The sequence below is a fragment of the Microtus oregoni genome, unplaced genomic scaffold (genome assembly GCF_018167655.1).
Source record: "Microtus oregoni isolate MIOR12 unplaced genomic scaffold, Mior012 000006F_ref0000085, whole genome shotgun sequence".
NCBI classification, from domain to species: domain Eukaryota; kingdom Metazoa; phylum Chordata; class Mammalia; order Rodentia; family Cricetidae; genus Microtus; species Microtus oregoni.
Window position 1 is genome coordinate 39,511,673 of NW_024543065.1, and position 15,261 is coordinate 39,526,933.

A 15,261-nucleotide genomic window follows, 5' to 3' on the forward strand; every position below is an offset into this window, starting at 1 on the left:
ACCCAAAAATGGTATTTCTATGTCTTGAGTTAGGCTGTTTCCTAATTTTCTGAGAAATCTTACTGATATTTAAAGGGGCTGTACTAGTTTGCACTCCCACCAGCAATGGAGGAGAGTTCCCTTTACCCAACATCCTCTCCAGCATAAGTTGTCATCACTGTTTTTAATCTTAGCCATTCTTATAAGTGAAAGATGAAATTTCAGAGTTGTTTTGATTTGCATTTCTCTGATGGCTAAAAATGTTGAGCATTTCCTTAAGGGTCTTTCAGCCATTGTAGATTCATCTGTTAAGAGGTCTCTGTTTATGTCTGTACCCCATTTTTTATTGGATTATTTGGCCCTTTTCCTTTGCAGCTCTTAATATTCTTTGTTTATTTTGTGTTTATAGTGTGTTTTCATTATTATGTGGCAAGGGGACTTCTTTTTTTGTTCAGTCTATTTAGTGTTCAGTATGCTTCTTGTATCTTCATATGTATATCTTTCTTTAGGTTAGAAAAGTTTTCTTCTATGTTGTTGAATATATTTTCTGTGCTTTTGAGTTGGACTTCTCCTTTTCCTATCCCTATAATTCTTAGGTTTGGTCTTTTCATGGTTTCTCATATTTCCTGGATATTTTGTGTTAAGCTTTTGTTAGATTTAACATTTTCTTTGACCAATAAGACTATTTCTTCTAACATATCTTCAACATTTGAGATTTTCTCTTTCATCTCTTATATTTTGCTGTTTATGATTGCATTTGTGGTTTCTGATCATTTTACTACTTTTTTTTTGTTTCCAGAATTCCCTTGTTTTGTGTGGGTTTTTTTTATTGCCTCTATTTAGGTTTTCAAGTCTCAAATAGTTTCTTTCATCTGTTTGATTGCTTTTTCTAAAGTTTCTTTAAGAAATTTGTTGATTTCTTTCAGTTTTTTTTTGTTTGTTTGTCTTTTTCCCCATTTCTTTGAGAGAATTTTTTATTTCCTCTTTAACGGCCTCAAGCATTCTCCTAAAGTTATTTTTTAAGTCATTTTTTTCTGTTTCATCTATATTTGGTTGTTCAAGTCTTGCTGTTGTAGGGCCACTTTTTATTGGTGTCATGTTGCTCTTTGTGATACTGAGTGTGTTCTTAACTTGTATATCCATCTTTTCCTCTGATTGGTGTGGTTGGGGCTGTCAGTGTCTCTGGTGATTAGTCTCTAGGTGCCAATGGATCCAAGGCTCAGATGGTTACTCCTCATGGTAGAGTCAAGGTCACAGTTCCAATCACCATGGAGGTCACTTGACATTCCCAGAAGTCGCTCTGCAATCCCAAAGGTCATTGGGGTCTGCCCCCATGGAGATCATTTGATTGGGCCTTCTCCTGCAGAGGTCACTGGTTCGAGCCTGCTCCAGTAGAGTTCGCTGGTTTAGGCCTGCTCTGGCAAGGTCGGGAGGTCATTGGCTCGGGTCATTTATAGTTCTTAGTTTAGTTCCATAAGGTCTTTAAAAATCAATGGATATCAGATATGCTTGTGCAATTAGCTTGGGTATTTCTCAAGTCATGTTGGACAGAAGTCTTGTATACATAGCTATCAGGACAATGCAACTGAATCCCTTTAATATTCTAAGTCATCCCAGTCAAAATGGCCATCACCAGGATTTATAACAAATTCTGACAAGTAAGGAAAGGGATGCTATTATGCCCTACTTTTGGGAGTGTAAATGAGAGAAGCCACTTTGGAAAGGATTCTATACTTTTCTGAAATATACTAGAAATAAAATTATCCTACATACTATACTGTTTAGCTATTTAACCACAGATGCTCTTCTGCTTGTTGCCCCCTATTCTCTGTGTACACCCATGCCCACCTGCATAGGCTAAGGAAATGAGACTTAAGAATTATTCAAACCCCTTTAGAGATTCTAGCTAAGAAGTAGCTTTGTCATGATTATAATGAAGACAGGTTTTTATGGTATGTTCTAAGGTTTAAACTATTTTCAATAATCATGACAGGTAAAAAGACATCCTAGCTTTGCAGGAAAGTAAGCACACAGAAAAACAAATGCAGAGTTTAGGGTCTCTTTACAGCACAAAGTTCTGAACTCATGAACACCTTTCAGATTACAGGATTGCTTGTTTCACCTTGGGCAAATCATATTGTTTCTCTCCATACAGAAAAATAATGATGTTACCAGCTAATAGTTTATATACATATATATATATATATGGATTAAACACATTAATGACTAACTCCATGTCACCAATAATACATCCTAGTTGAGTCAAGAAAAGGAATAAAAACATTTTTCTTTGGAGTCATTTAACTAAGAGCATGTCTGGATTTGAATTCTCTACTTGTGTAAATGGACACGATAAAGTAGTCCTACACTAGCTCAGAACTGAAAATAATAAAGGGTTCTTTATTTAGGGATAGACTCACAGATGAACAGTCCTCTGTATGAGCCTGGAACAGGAACCAAATTCAGCAGCTGAGAGAGAGAGGCCACGAAAGCTTTACATCTGCATTTATAGTACAAGAGGCCATGCCCAAGTGGGCTGGTGTCTTAAAGGCTATTTGCTGAAGGAGTTCCCACAGCACCTCCCCTGTTGTCTAAATAAGAGAGTTCTAAGACTAATACAAAACTGTATATAATAAGAACATATATCAAGTGTAAAAATTAGAATTACACCAGGCCGTGATGGCTCACACCTTTAATCCCAGCACCTGGAGGCAGAGGTAGGCGGATCTTTGTGAGTTCAAAGGCAGCTTGGTCTACAAGAGCTAGTTCCAGGACAGGTTCCAAAGCTACAGAGAAACTCTGTCTCAAAAAAAAATTAGAATTACAACCAGCATAAGTGATATCAAGCAAGAAGCATATGCTAAATGTTTTAATAGTTAAACTATCCTAAGTCTTGTATTAGAAATGGCATGGCTAAGTCATGAGAGGAAAGTAACTATGCCTATCTATTCTTCAATCCCATCAAAGACCTGAGAAGGGAAATAATATTGCTTGAGTAAACTGGAATTACAATCAAGCAACTTCCAAAATGTGCAATAAATGACAAAGACAACTGGCTACTTAGGCAATCACCCAAAGTCTCGTTTGCAACATTTGAGAGACCAAATTTGGCTAAGGACTAGAGTAATTGACAGACCATTTTCAGAGGCAGGAAAATTTTCAAAACCATCTTACTTTGTCTTGGAAAGGTTTGACAGTTTTTTTTCCTTGTATTCTACTTGTTCTGTCTGAACACTGTGTATTTTGCCAGTGGTTGAGGCATGGGCAGTTCTTTGCCCAAAGGCCAATTTTGCCAAGAAGAAATCAAGATCCAACTGGAATGTCTTCAGTACCTAACATTCTCTGGGAAATAGATCGGTGCTGCCGAGAACAATTGTGTCTCACATCAACAGATCCCTAAGTTATTTAAATGCCATATTTTACTCTACACACACACACACACACACACACACACACACACACGTATATTCAGGCAATGAATGTATAAGTATCTTGATTAGAGGTAGAAATGTATAGTACAATATGATAAATATATCCTAATATTGTATCAATATACAAAATGTCTTAAGCAGAGGCAGAAACATACATGCATACAATATGATAAAATAACTTTGCATTGGTATTCAAATAGTGTAAACAGAAATAGTAGTATAATCAATATAACAAATATAATTTGTATATCAGCAATCTATACCAATGTAAATTGTCTATAATTAGTAGCTCACAAGTATTCACTTTATCACTCACTATTATTATTAGTGTGAGTAAGCTCACACTAATCTACATATTATCCCATTCAATTTTCTTTCATTTTTTTTCCCAAAGGAGATCCCTGAGCCTACATAAATTCTACCACACACCACAGCACAACACCAGTTATAGTCAATTATTATAAGTAGGCACTGTGAAGGCAATGTTTTCTCTGTCCTTTTCTTGTAAGGGTATAGTGAAGAAACACTCTTTTAAATCAATAACTCTCAGAGGCCATCCTTTACGTAACAAGGAAGGCAAAGGAATTCCAGATTATAAAGTACCTTATTGACAGCTCTTACATCTGTTATGATTCCCCATTTTCCAGATTTCTTTCTAACAACAAATACAGGAGAATTTCAAGGGCAGGTTGATTCTTTAATATGGTGAGCATCTAGTTGCTTCTGTACCAGCTGTTCTAAAGCCTGCAGTTTATCTTCTGTTAAAGGCCATTGTTTAGCTCATATTGATTTCTCAGTTAACCTTTTTAAAGGTTATCTCTGAAGGTTTGCTAGTTGTTTTGTGTTCTTGTATGGTATTAATGGCTGGTGACTGTTTTTTATAGTATATTATAATATCCTTCCCAGAAACAGGAAATTGCTTCTTCTACCCAAGCATAAATATTATAGTCAAATATCTCTATGCTCACTGTATACTGGAGTCATTCATCCATCGGTGCTGATTTAGCCTTTAAAGACCCAAGTATCTTTTTCAATCTAAGTTGGTATTTTCAGAAGTCAGAGATTCAAGAAGTATTCATCTGGCTTCTGGGTCTGTTACTCCTATTTGTACAGCCTTAGTTAATCTTGGTGTGTTCATGATAAAGATCTTGATCCTATGGATCAGCATAACTGCCCTAGCCAAGAATTTGATCTTGGAAAGCTTTAAATCCTTTCTCTCTTCCCTGTTGTTCTAAAAATTTTACCTTTTCCTGCTAGTAGCATTTCTATAGTAGCTGTGGCCCATCTTCAAGACTGTTGAAATTAACTGAAGCCAGTTGAATGGGGGTATCCTTATTGCTTGAAGCCCATGTGTCTAGTCTTGTAAGTAGCTCTAGAAGAGTGAGGCCTGTGACCTTAATTTTACACACAAAGAGAACCAGAAAAGAAGCTGAAGCTTTCGGGAAGGAAAAGGATGTTTGTTGTTGTTAAAGCTACTTATTGTCAAATTGTATTATAATGAAACCTTTTATGAACTTAAGATGTTTTATCGTCATAAAAATACCAAACATTTCCAAAAGTTGTTTTAAATATAACTTTAGTATTTTTATGATTTTAATGTAAGATTTAAATTTTTTTTCTAAAAAAAGTTTAATATCTCTCAAAAATGAGGTACCCTTTTTTACTTCAAGAGGGAAAAAAACTTCAAGAGGGCACAATTATAATCCACACAAGGTAAAAGCAAGCTGTAATACATAGACTATTTAATATTTAATAAATGGGATTTATTTACAGATGTTGCTTTTAGGACAAGACAGGAGCTATTATACAAAAAAAACATGCTAATATAAAATATCTTGGAGACCTGTTATTATCTCCTTGGTAGGCCCATTCCACATAGTCAACTTTAGTTTTATGGTGATGAAGTCATATGACATTTGTCTTCTCCAACCCTAGCAAAAACTGGTGATAAGTCACATGTTATTTAGAGATGGCAGCCAGCCACATGCTGCTTATATGACAGAATGAGAATATGTCATATGATCTCTTTAAGAGTACCTATGTATATTTTCTTTTTACTAGTTCTAAGGTAACCTTTTTAAAAATAGTTTTTTTTTTTACAGATTTTTAACCAAATCCAATAAAATGGACTTACAAATCTTGAGGCGTAGAATGTTTACATAAACTATTTTTTTGGTTGTTCTGTCTTACTCTGTGTCAGGAGCTCTGCCTTACACAAGACATAGAGCTGCTTTTAAATATGCTTGAATGTAGAGAAGTGCAGAGACGGATCTCCACTCTAGAAACTGCCTTTTAATAGAACCCTCCAAAACCATCTTTAATGTTATCTACACCAAAAGAATATATAAACTTTGGTTTTTCTGTATCTGTTGGCCAGAGAGCTCAGTGTTATATTCTGAGGTCCAGCTATAAGGAGTAGCCATGAGGTGACTGTAGACACAGGAAGAGTGACAAAGTCAAGCTAACATATTTTGTCTCCATGCCATACTTAAACGACGTTTATGAACACACCAGCATAGACAAACAAACTTTCTGACGACATAGCTTTCTTGAGATACAGACAAACAAAAACTTCCCATGGGAGAAATATTTTGTTACAAATTATGTAGATGTTGAACTCTTTAAATGGGCAACCTATAGATCCTGAAATGAGTTACTAGTATAAATCTTTTTTTTAAAATTTATTTATTTATTAAAGATTTCTGTCTCTTCCCCGCCACCGCCTCCCATTTCCCTCCCCCTCCCCCAATTAAGTCCCCCCCCAGCCCGAAAAGCAATCAGGGTTCCCTGTCCTGTGGGAAGTCCAAGGAACCCCCACCTCCATCCAAGTCTAGTAAGTTGAGCATCCAAACTGCCTAGGCTCCCACAAAGCCAGTGCGTGCAGTAGGATCAGAAACCAAAGAAAAACATATAGGCATCCTCCTGAATATTAACCTTCAGCAAGCGATGAAAGGAGACAGAGACAGAGACCCACATTGGAGCACAGGACTGAAATCTCAAGGTCCAAATCAGGAGCAGGAGAGAGAGCACGAGCAAGGAACTCAGGACCGCGAGGGGTGCACCCACACACTGAGACAATGGGGATGTTCTACTGGGAACTCACCAAGACCAGCTGGCCTGGGTCTGGAAAAGCCTGGGATAAAACCGGACTCTCTGAACATAGCGGACAATGAGGACTACTAGTATAAACCTTTAAGATATAGAAAAACGATCTTTAGTGGGTTTTGTAGACAGGATTGTAGTTTCTGGTAGAGGATAGGAGTCACTACTGTGAAAGTGCCTTGTGCCCAGTGGCAGCAGGTTGCCAGCTGTGGCGAGCTGGAGGGGGACAAGGGGCGGGGTGGGTGGGTTGCGGCCCCAGCTGACCCCATTCCTGGACCTCCCTTATAACCCTGAGATGTCATGTCTGCTGCTAGACTGTCTGTCATCCCTGAATCATGGGAAGAGGGTGTCAGGAGAGGAGGAGGTCAGGAGAGGGACCATTCTGCTGGAAGCCCAAGGCGCAGCCAAACGCATTCTGCAGGTTTGAATTTTTCTGGTGGATTGTGGGAGTAAGCGGAGGGAGTGAGCAGAGGGTCTGGTATTCAAACACGCCCTGAGTTGTGGGTGTGTGCACAGACTCCTGTGGTTTTGTGGGAAGAGGAAGTGAAAGGACAAAGGAAAAGGGGGAGAGCAGGAGAGGAGATTTTCATGCGGGTTTAGGAGGCTGTAGGAGCTAGACCGGCATACTGGTGCCCACAAGGGAAGGAACAGTAAGACAGAAAAGGAGCAGCTTTAGATGCTGCGTGGGTGGGAGAAGGGCATAAGTCTCTCTCTCTCTCTCTCTCTCTCTCTCTCTCTCTCTCTCTCTCTCTCACACACACACACACACACACACACACACACACGTTGTAACAAACATAGGAATAAGAAATTTATTCAGTTTAGGGCGTGAGAGAGCAGACAGGAACAGACAGGTTTTGTAGGGAACGGGAAAGGACTAAATAGCTGAGAATTCTTTCTTATCGCCCGATCCCTTAGTTTGAGACAGAGTAGCTGACAACAACTGCTGATGTCATTGCCGCAGTGCAGCTTCCCGCTCTTCGGCGGTGACTTGAGCTCGCCTATGCTGTAGCAGCGACCAGGACCCAGCCTGTGCCCCGCAGGGGTTGAGATGGGCCCGCCGGCGGGCGGTCTGCACAAAGCAGTCAGGACAGGGACAGAGGCTCCGCTCCGCTGCAGCTCACAAGACAGGGCGGGTGGGAGATAGACTCTATCCTTGAGCTCCCTAGGCAGCCAAGACAGGCTCCAACAGACGTGGTGGAACGCGGACTCCGCTTCACACTGCTACAATGGCAGGGCTGCTGGAAGACAGAGCTCTGTACCAGAGTGTGCACGTGTGGCGAGGCCCTGGTGGAAACATTATGCCTTTAAGCAAATTATTATGAAAAGTTGAGGATGATTGAGAAGAGTACCTGATGAGAATCAGAATTCCCCATTATAGAAAAGAGAGGAAATGCTGTCAGAGGTGTTCAACATTCCAGAGGCAATTTCACCACAGGGGGATTGAAATGTTCTAACAAACACGAACTCGTCTACAAATTAAAGAAACTGGCTGCCGCCCTACTGGCGTTCAGCTGGTTGCTGCGTTACCAGAGATTTTTTTTTGTTATTGTTTTGTTTTTTTGCTTGTTTGTTATTTTTGTTTGGTAGAGAGAGAGAGAGACGGGGGGGGGGGGGGGGGGGGGGAGGCCAGTCGAGCTGACTTTGACTAACATCCATATCTCACCTGCATAACAAGAGTGTCTCTGATTTCTTAGGTCTTTTGCCTAGGAAGGCATTTCGTCCAGCAGCTCACAGTAAATGTATAATTTCCATTCCAGGGTCTGTTGACATTCCAGGATGTGGCTGTGGACGTCTCCCATGAGAAGTGGGTTCTCTCTGATACTGTGGAAATTACAAGGCTTCTGGAGTTCACATTCATCCGTGCTTTCTTAACTCCCTTAGTCCACTACTTGGCTTTTCAAGAGAGTGCTCTTTGGCCTGAGGAATAAGCATTTGCGGAGAGTTATTTAGACATTAGTCATACGAGTAACCTCTGTAGATTTGATTGAATCAGAAAACATACATTATAAAGCACCACAGCTATGGTGAAGAGAGGGGAGGCAAGAGCAAAGGATCCAGGTATATTAGGAGGATTTAGGAAGGGATGGGTCTCAAATAATAGTAGATACAGGGCATTTGGGCAAATGGGTGGATCTAGAAAACATCATATTGAATGAGGTAACTCAGACCCAGAAAGACAAATATCATATGTACTCACCCATAAGTGGTTTTTAGACATAAAACAAAGAAAAACGAGTCTACAAATCATAATCCCAGAGAATTTAGACAGCAATGAGGACTCTGAGACATTAATTGATATAAACTACATGGGAAGTATAAAAAGACAAGATCTCCTGAGTAAATTGGGAGCATGGGGATCATCGGAGAGGGTAGAAAGGGAAGGGAGAGTAAGGGAGGGGAACAGATAAAAATATAAAGCTCAATAAAAACAATAAAAAATTAAAATGATAAACAAACAAACAAATAAATACATAAATAAGAAAGGCAGGAGCCACAGACTCATGAGGTTCTGCTCCTAGCTAACGGCGCTGGCAGTAGGTTGCACCACATGACCTGCTTTAACTCATTACCTATGTTTTTAAAAATTACTTTTATGCTCTGTTACATATGTTTGTGTGATGGTACACCTTGTCAGGGTCCGCTAAGAAGTCAATTACTTGCAGAGACCCACCTCCTCAGTACATTTGCTTCCCCCTCACAATGATTCTACATTCCTGTTTCTGACGACTTTAATTCTCCACTTTCTTTTTCTCTATCCCTTTATATTCCTGACTGCTTGTTACACAATGCCAATCAAAATTTTTTAAAAAAGCCTGTTTTCTCTTGTTCACTTTTCATTAACTTTTTTATGTGTAACTTAAATACAACAGTGTGTATATGTAAATGTACTTACTGTTCAAAAAATGTTTTAAGCAATCCTAATAAGCTCTGTTCATTTCATCTCCCTCTAGACTAAAAAAGCAATAAGTCTCAAATATTTTAAATTTGTAAGTACTTTTAAGTAATAATAAATTTATGATTAAATCTTGTACAACATACTGCATACGTAATTCAACTCTGCTTTAACATATATTCTATATAATGATAAAAACTTAAAGTTATAAAGATCTGTTTCAAATTAACCCTCGCTCAGTAGACCAGGCTGTCTTCTGAATCACAGAGATCCACCTCACTCTTTCTCTGTCTCTACCTCTCAGTCTTCACCTTGGGTTGTGAGCTCTGCCTGAATTCATTCCCTTCTTGAACTACTGCCAAACTAGGTAGCTACCATGAAATCCAGTCAGGCACTTACTGTTTTATGCAGCAGCAATAAGACTCACATCTTCATCAATATCCTTAGTAGATTTGGTAAGACAACTGGGAATTCTTAAAGGGAGGAATTAGTTAAAAAGAGAGTTTCTCCCACATCCAAAAAGGAAAAACTATTGCAATGGAGGGATTTGGGTCTCTGTATGATAACGTACCAGGCACTTTGGAAATGGAATGATTAAATTTAAATGGGATTTATGTAATGTTAATTTAAAATATTATCAATTTTATCATTTTTTTAACACTAAAATGTTTTAAACTCAGTGCTAAGATATAAGGCTCAGAATATCTTAATAAAACACATTAGAAACATATTCAAATTTAGGCAATGAAATTTAATGGAGAGCAAATTCTAGCATTGCATTATAAGATTACAGAGGAACAGTCTAAAGCTTTCTTCTCTTTTTTTTCTAAATTCTTTTTTACTTTTTGATTTCTTTGTAGCTTTGGAGTTTGTCCTGGAACTCACTCTGTAGACCAGGCTGGCCTCTAAATCACAAAGATTCTCCTGACTCTGCCTACTGAGTTCAAAGATTAAAGATGGACACCACCACTGCCTGGCCTGCCTAAGGTTTTCAAATATCCCACTTCAGTATATCCAGCAACCTTTATGGAATTGCCAAATTTCAGAGTTTCTGTTACAGCTAATTTGACTTCTGTGCCAATGTTACATTTAAAGAGATTCAAGAAAGCAATAGTCTCATATGGTATGCATTCAACTTTTGTAAAGCAAATGTTAAACTCCCGGTCATTTTGTAATAGAATTATCCCTAATGACTGGGTAAACTGGTTAAAGGTATTTTAGATCCTGGTTCACAATTACAATGGAGTACCTGGTTCAGAGAGAAGGGTAAGATTATTGAACAACAAAGTAAATATAGAGGAAGGGAAATTTCCCAAGATAATTTTTTTTTGTTGTTTTTCAAGACAGGGTTTTTCTCTGTAGCTTTAGTGCTTGTCCTGGAACTAACTCTTGTAAACTAGGTTGGCCTTGACCTCACAGAGACCTGCCTGCCTCTGCCTTCCAACGGTTAGGATTAAAGTTGTGTTCCTGGCAATAAAATTCTTACAGAAGGAAATGATGCTACTGTGGGAAGACAAGCTATATATGATGATCACAGCCTGGATTTCTGCTGCACAGAAGCTTTGGATACTTGGGACAGAATTAGGGACATAGAAAAGAAAGTTGTGTCATTTACTAAAGTTATACAGGGCTCAAAGGAAGTCTTTATGGATTTCTTACAAAAATTGACATCAGCAGTAAATAGAATGATACCAATTTCAGAAACTAGACAAATTATAATTGACTTTTGAAAATGCCAGTTCTCTATGCAAAAGAATAATTGATTCATTAAAGGCAAGGTCAGCACCTTTGGAGGAATGGATTTGAGATACAATTAATATTGAATCTCATGACCATGATGATGCATGTATAGGAGAGGTGATTTTGAGAGGTTGGAAGGAAAAATGAAATGCCAAATGTTATAATTGTAGTAAACAAGGTCATCTTAAGAGAGATTGCAGACAGGGTGTTCCTAGAAACAATGTTTTATTTTTCTAAGAATAATCCATTTAGAATGCCCATCCCTTATGGGTTATACAGAAAGTGTGGCAAAAGCAGGTATTGGACTAATGAATGAAATTCAATGAGGAATATTCATGATATTCCTTTGCTGTTGGGAAACTTCTTAAAGGGTCTCTCACAGGCCCCTATGCCAAATCCAGTTCACTAGTTCCCTACCATCATAAAGGAAATTCATTCCCAGAGCAATTAAAGAACCTAATGCCTATTGTAAGAAATCATACTACACTGTAAAACAGAACATCTATAGAAGAGAGAACAAAAAATTCAGGAGAAACCATAAAGCAAGTATTTTGGCAAACTTCTCTAAATAAACAAAGACCAAAATTAAAAATACGAATAAGTGACACTGTCATTGAAGGTCTGGTAGACACAGATGTGGATGTAACAATAATTTTTCCAAAATCCTGGGATTCAAATTGGCCCCTTCAGGATGTAAATGCTCAGATTTCAGCTATCAGACCTTTATCAGAGTGCAAGATGGGTCAAATTATATGGCCCAAATAAAAATATTAAATCCACAAGTGGCTAACATAGCAATAAATTTGTGGAGATGTGATTTGTTAGAGCAATGGAATACTCAGATTCACATTCCCCCAATCTTAGAAACAAACCATAAATTAACGTATGTTTCTGGGAAAGATATTCCAAGGTATAAAGAACAGTCACTGACTATTCAGGTTGTACAAGAACAGGGAGCAGCAGCTTCTGATATTTCAAAGGCACCAACAGTCCAACCTTTAAAATGATTGACAGACAAAACTATATGGGTTAAGCCATGGCCTTTAACAATAGAGAAACTGCAGGCTTTAGAACAGCTGGTTAAGGAGCAACTAAAGGTTTAGCATATTGAAGAATCAGTCAGTCTGATTCTTCTGTATTTGTTATTAAAAAGAAATCTGGAAAATAGAGAATGGTAAGAGAACTAAGAACTGGTAATAAGGTGATTCAGCCAATGGATTCTCTACAGTCTGGAATTACTTTGCCTTCTCTATTGCCTAAAGGATGGCTTCTTATTGTTACTGATTTAAATGTTGTTTCTTCACTATACCTTTACAAGTAAAGGACAGAGAAAATTTGCTTCACAGCACCTACGTATAATAATTCTCAGCCTGCTGAAAGAAATCAATAAATCAATGGAAGGCTCTCCTAGAGGGAATGTTAAATATCACTACCCTTTAAATATTTTGTAAATCAGCAATTGGAAATAATGCATAAGCTATTTCCTGAATCTATAGTTTACCATTACATGGGCAACACTTGCTATCTGATTCAAGTGAAGATACTTTAGAATGAATATTTGAAGAAGTAAAGAAAATTTTGTCTTGTTGGGAATTACAAATTGCTCCTGAAAAAAAAATACAAAGAGGAGAATCTACTAATTATTTAGGTTACAAAATAGATTTATAAAAAATTAGGTCCCAAGAGTTGCAAATTAGGAAAGATCAAGGAAGGCCCGAGTGACTTCCAGGATCAGGCAAACAAGGCCCATACCACCTCCGCAAACAGGTAAGAAGGACTGAATAACCTCTGGGAGCACCAAGTGACCCTGGGAGTCCTGAGTGACTAGAACTGTAACCCTGACTCCACCTTGAGGAGTGACCACATGATTCTTGGATCCAAAGGCACTGAGAGGAGTGATCACTGGAGAAACAACCTCAGCTTCACCAATTAGAGGAAAAGATGTGTAGACAACACAGTCAGAACACACTGAATAACAAAAAGAACAACACAACACTACCAAAAAATAGTGGATCTATAACAGGATAACTTGAACACCCCAACACAGACGAAGCAGAAGAAAATGACCTTAAAAATAACTTTAGGAAAATGTTTGAGACCCTTAAAGAGGAAATGAAAAATTCCATCAAAAACATAAGGTAAAGGCAAGTTAGGAGAGATTAATTGCAGACACTTAATAACTTCCAAAGATTAGAAGGAGACATTTCTCATCTATAGTGTACTATTGCGATAAAACTTAATGAAGAGATTAATTTAAACAAAAACTTAGATGGCGACAAGGATGTTGACTGGACTGTTCGTTCCCAGCTGCCCAGAGCCAAATAATTACACAGAAATTGTATTTATTACAACACTGTTTGGCCAATATTTTAGGCATTTTCCTAGCTAGCTCTTATATCATAAATTAACTCATTCCTATTAATCTATATATTGCCACGAGGCTGTGGCCTACTGGTAAGATTTTCAGGTGTCTGTCTCAAATAGCGAAAGTTTGACATCTTCCTTTCCAATTTAAATCTCCTTGATCTCCTTTTGTTGTCTTATTGCTCTAGCTAGAACTTCAAGAACTATGTTAAATAGATATGGACAGACGGGACAGACTTGTCTTGTTCCTGATTTTAGTGGGATTGCTTTGAGTTTCTCTCCATTTAATTTGATGTTGGCTGTCATCTTGCTGTATATTGCTTTTATTATGTTTAGATATGTTCCTTGTATCTCTGATCTCTCCAAGACCTTCATCATAAAGGGGTGTTGATTTTGTCAAATGCCTTTTTAGCATCTAATGAGGTGATTATATGTTTTTTATTTCATCTTATTTATATGGTGGATTAAACTGATGTTGAACCAACCCTGCATCTCTGGGATGAAGCCTACTTGATCGTGGTAACTGATTTTTTTATGTGTTCTTGGTTCAATTTACATGTATTTAATTGAATATTTTTGCATCTATGTTCATGAGTGAGATTGGTCTGTAATTCTCTTTCTTGGTTGAGTCTTTGTGTGGTTTTGGTATCAGGGTAACTGTAGCCTTATAAAAAAAGAGTTTGGCAATGTTCCTTCTGTTTCTCTTCTGTGGAACATTTTGAGGAGTATACATCTTAGCTCTTCTTTGAAGTTCTGGCAGAATTCTGCACTGAAACCATCTGGCCTTGGTTTTTTTTTTTTTTTTTGTGGGGAGGCTTTTGAAGATTGCTTCCATTTCCTTGCAGGTTTTAGGCTTATTTAAATTGTTCACCTGGTCTTGACTCCATTTTGGTGTGTGGTACCTTCTCAGACTATTGCCCATCTCTTTTACATTTTCTAATTTTGTGGCATACAGTCTTTTGTATTATGACCTAATGATTATCTGGATTTCCTCGGTATCTTTTTTATGTCCCCCTTTTTATGACTGATTTTGTTAATTTGGATGTTCTTTTCTGCCTTTAGAGTAGTTTGGATAAGGGTTTGTATATCTTGTTGATTTTCTCAAAGAACCAGCTCTTCGTTTCATTGATTCCTTATATTGTTTTCTTTGTTTCTATTTTGTTGATTTCTGTCCTTAATTTGATTATTTCCTGTCACTCCTCCTAATTTTGTTCTAGAATGTGTGTGCTGCTAAGTCACTAGTGTGAGTTTTTTCCACTTTGTGTAGGCATTTAGTGCTATAAACTTTTCTCTTAACAATGCTTTCATAGTGTCCCCCATCGATTTGAGTATATTGTGCCTCATTTTCATTGAATTCTAGGAAGTCTTTAATTTCTTTTTGCATTTCTTCCTTGAACCAGGGGTTGTTCAATTGAGCACTGTTCAGTTTCCTTGAGTTTGTAGGCTTTCTGCAAGTAGTTCTATTGTTAAATTCTAACTTGAAACCTTGGCAATTCAATAAGATATAGGGGGTTATTCCTTTTTTTTTTTTTGAATCTGTGGAGTTTTGCTTTGTTACCGAATAGGTGATCAATTTTAAATAAGGTTCCATGAGGTGTTGAAGAGACTGTATATTCTTTTATGTTTGGGTCATATGTTCTACAGATGTCTGTTAAATCCATGTGAGTCATGACATCTGTTAGTTCTCTTATTTCTCTATTAAGTGTCTGTCTGGGTGACCTGTCCATTGTGGAGAGTGGGGTGTTGAAA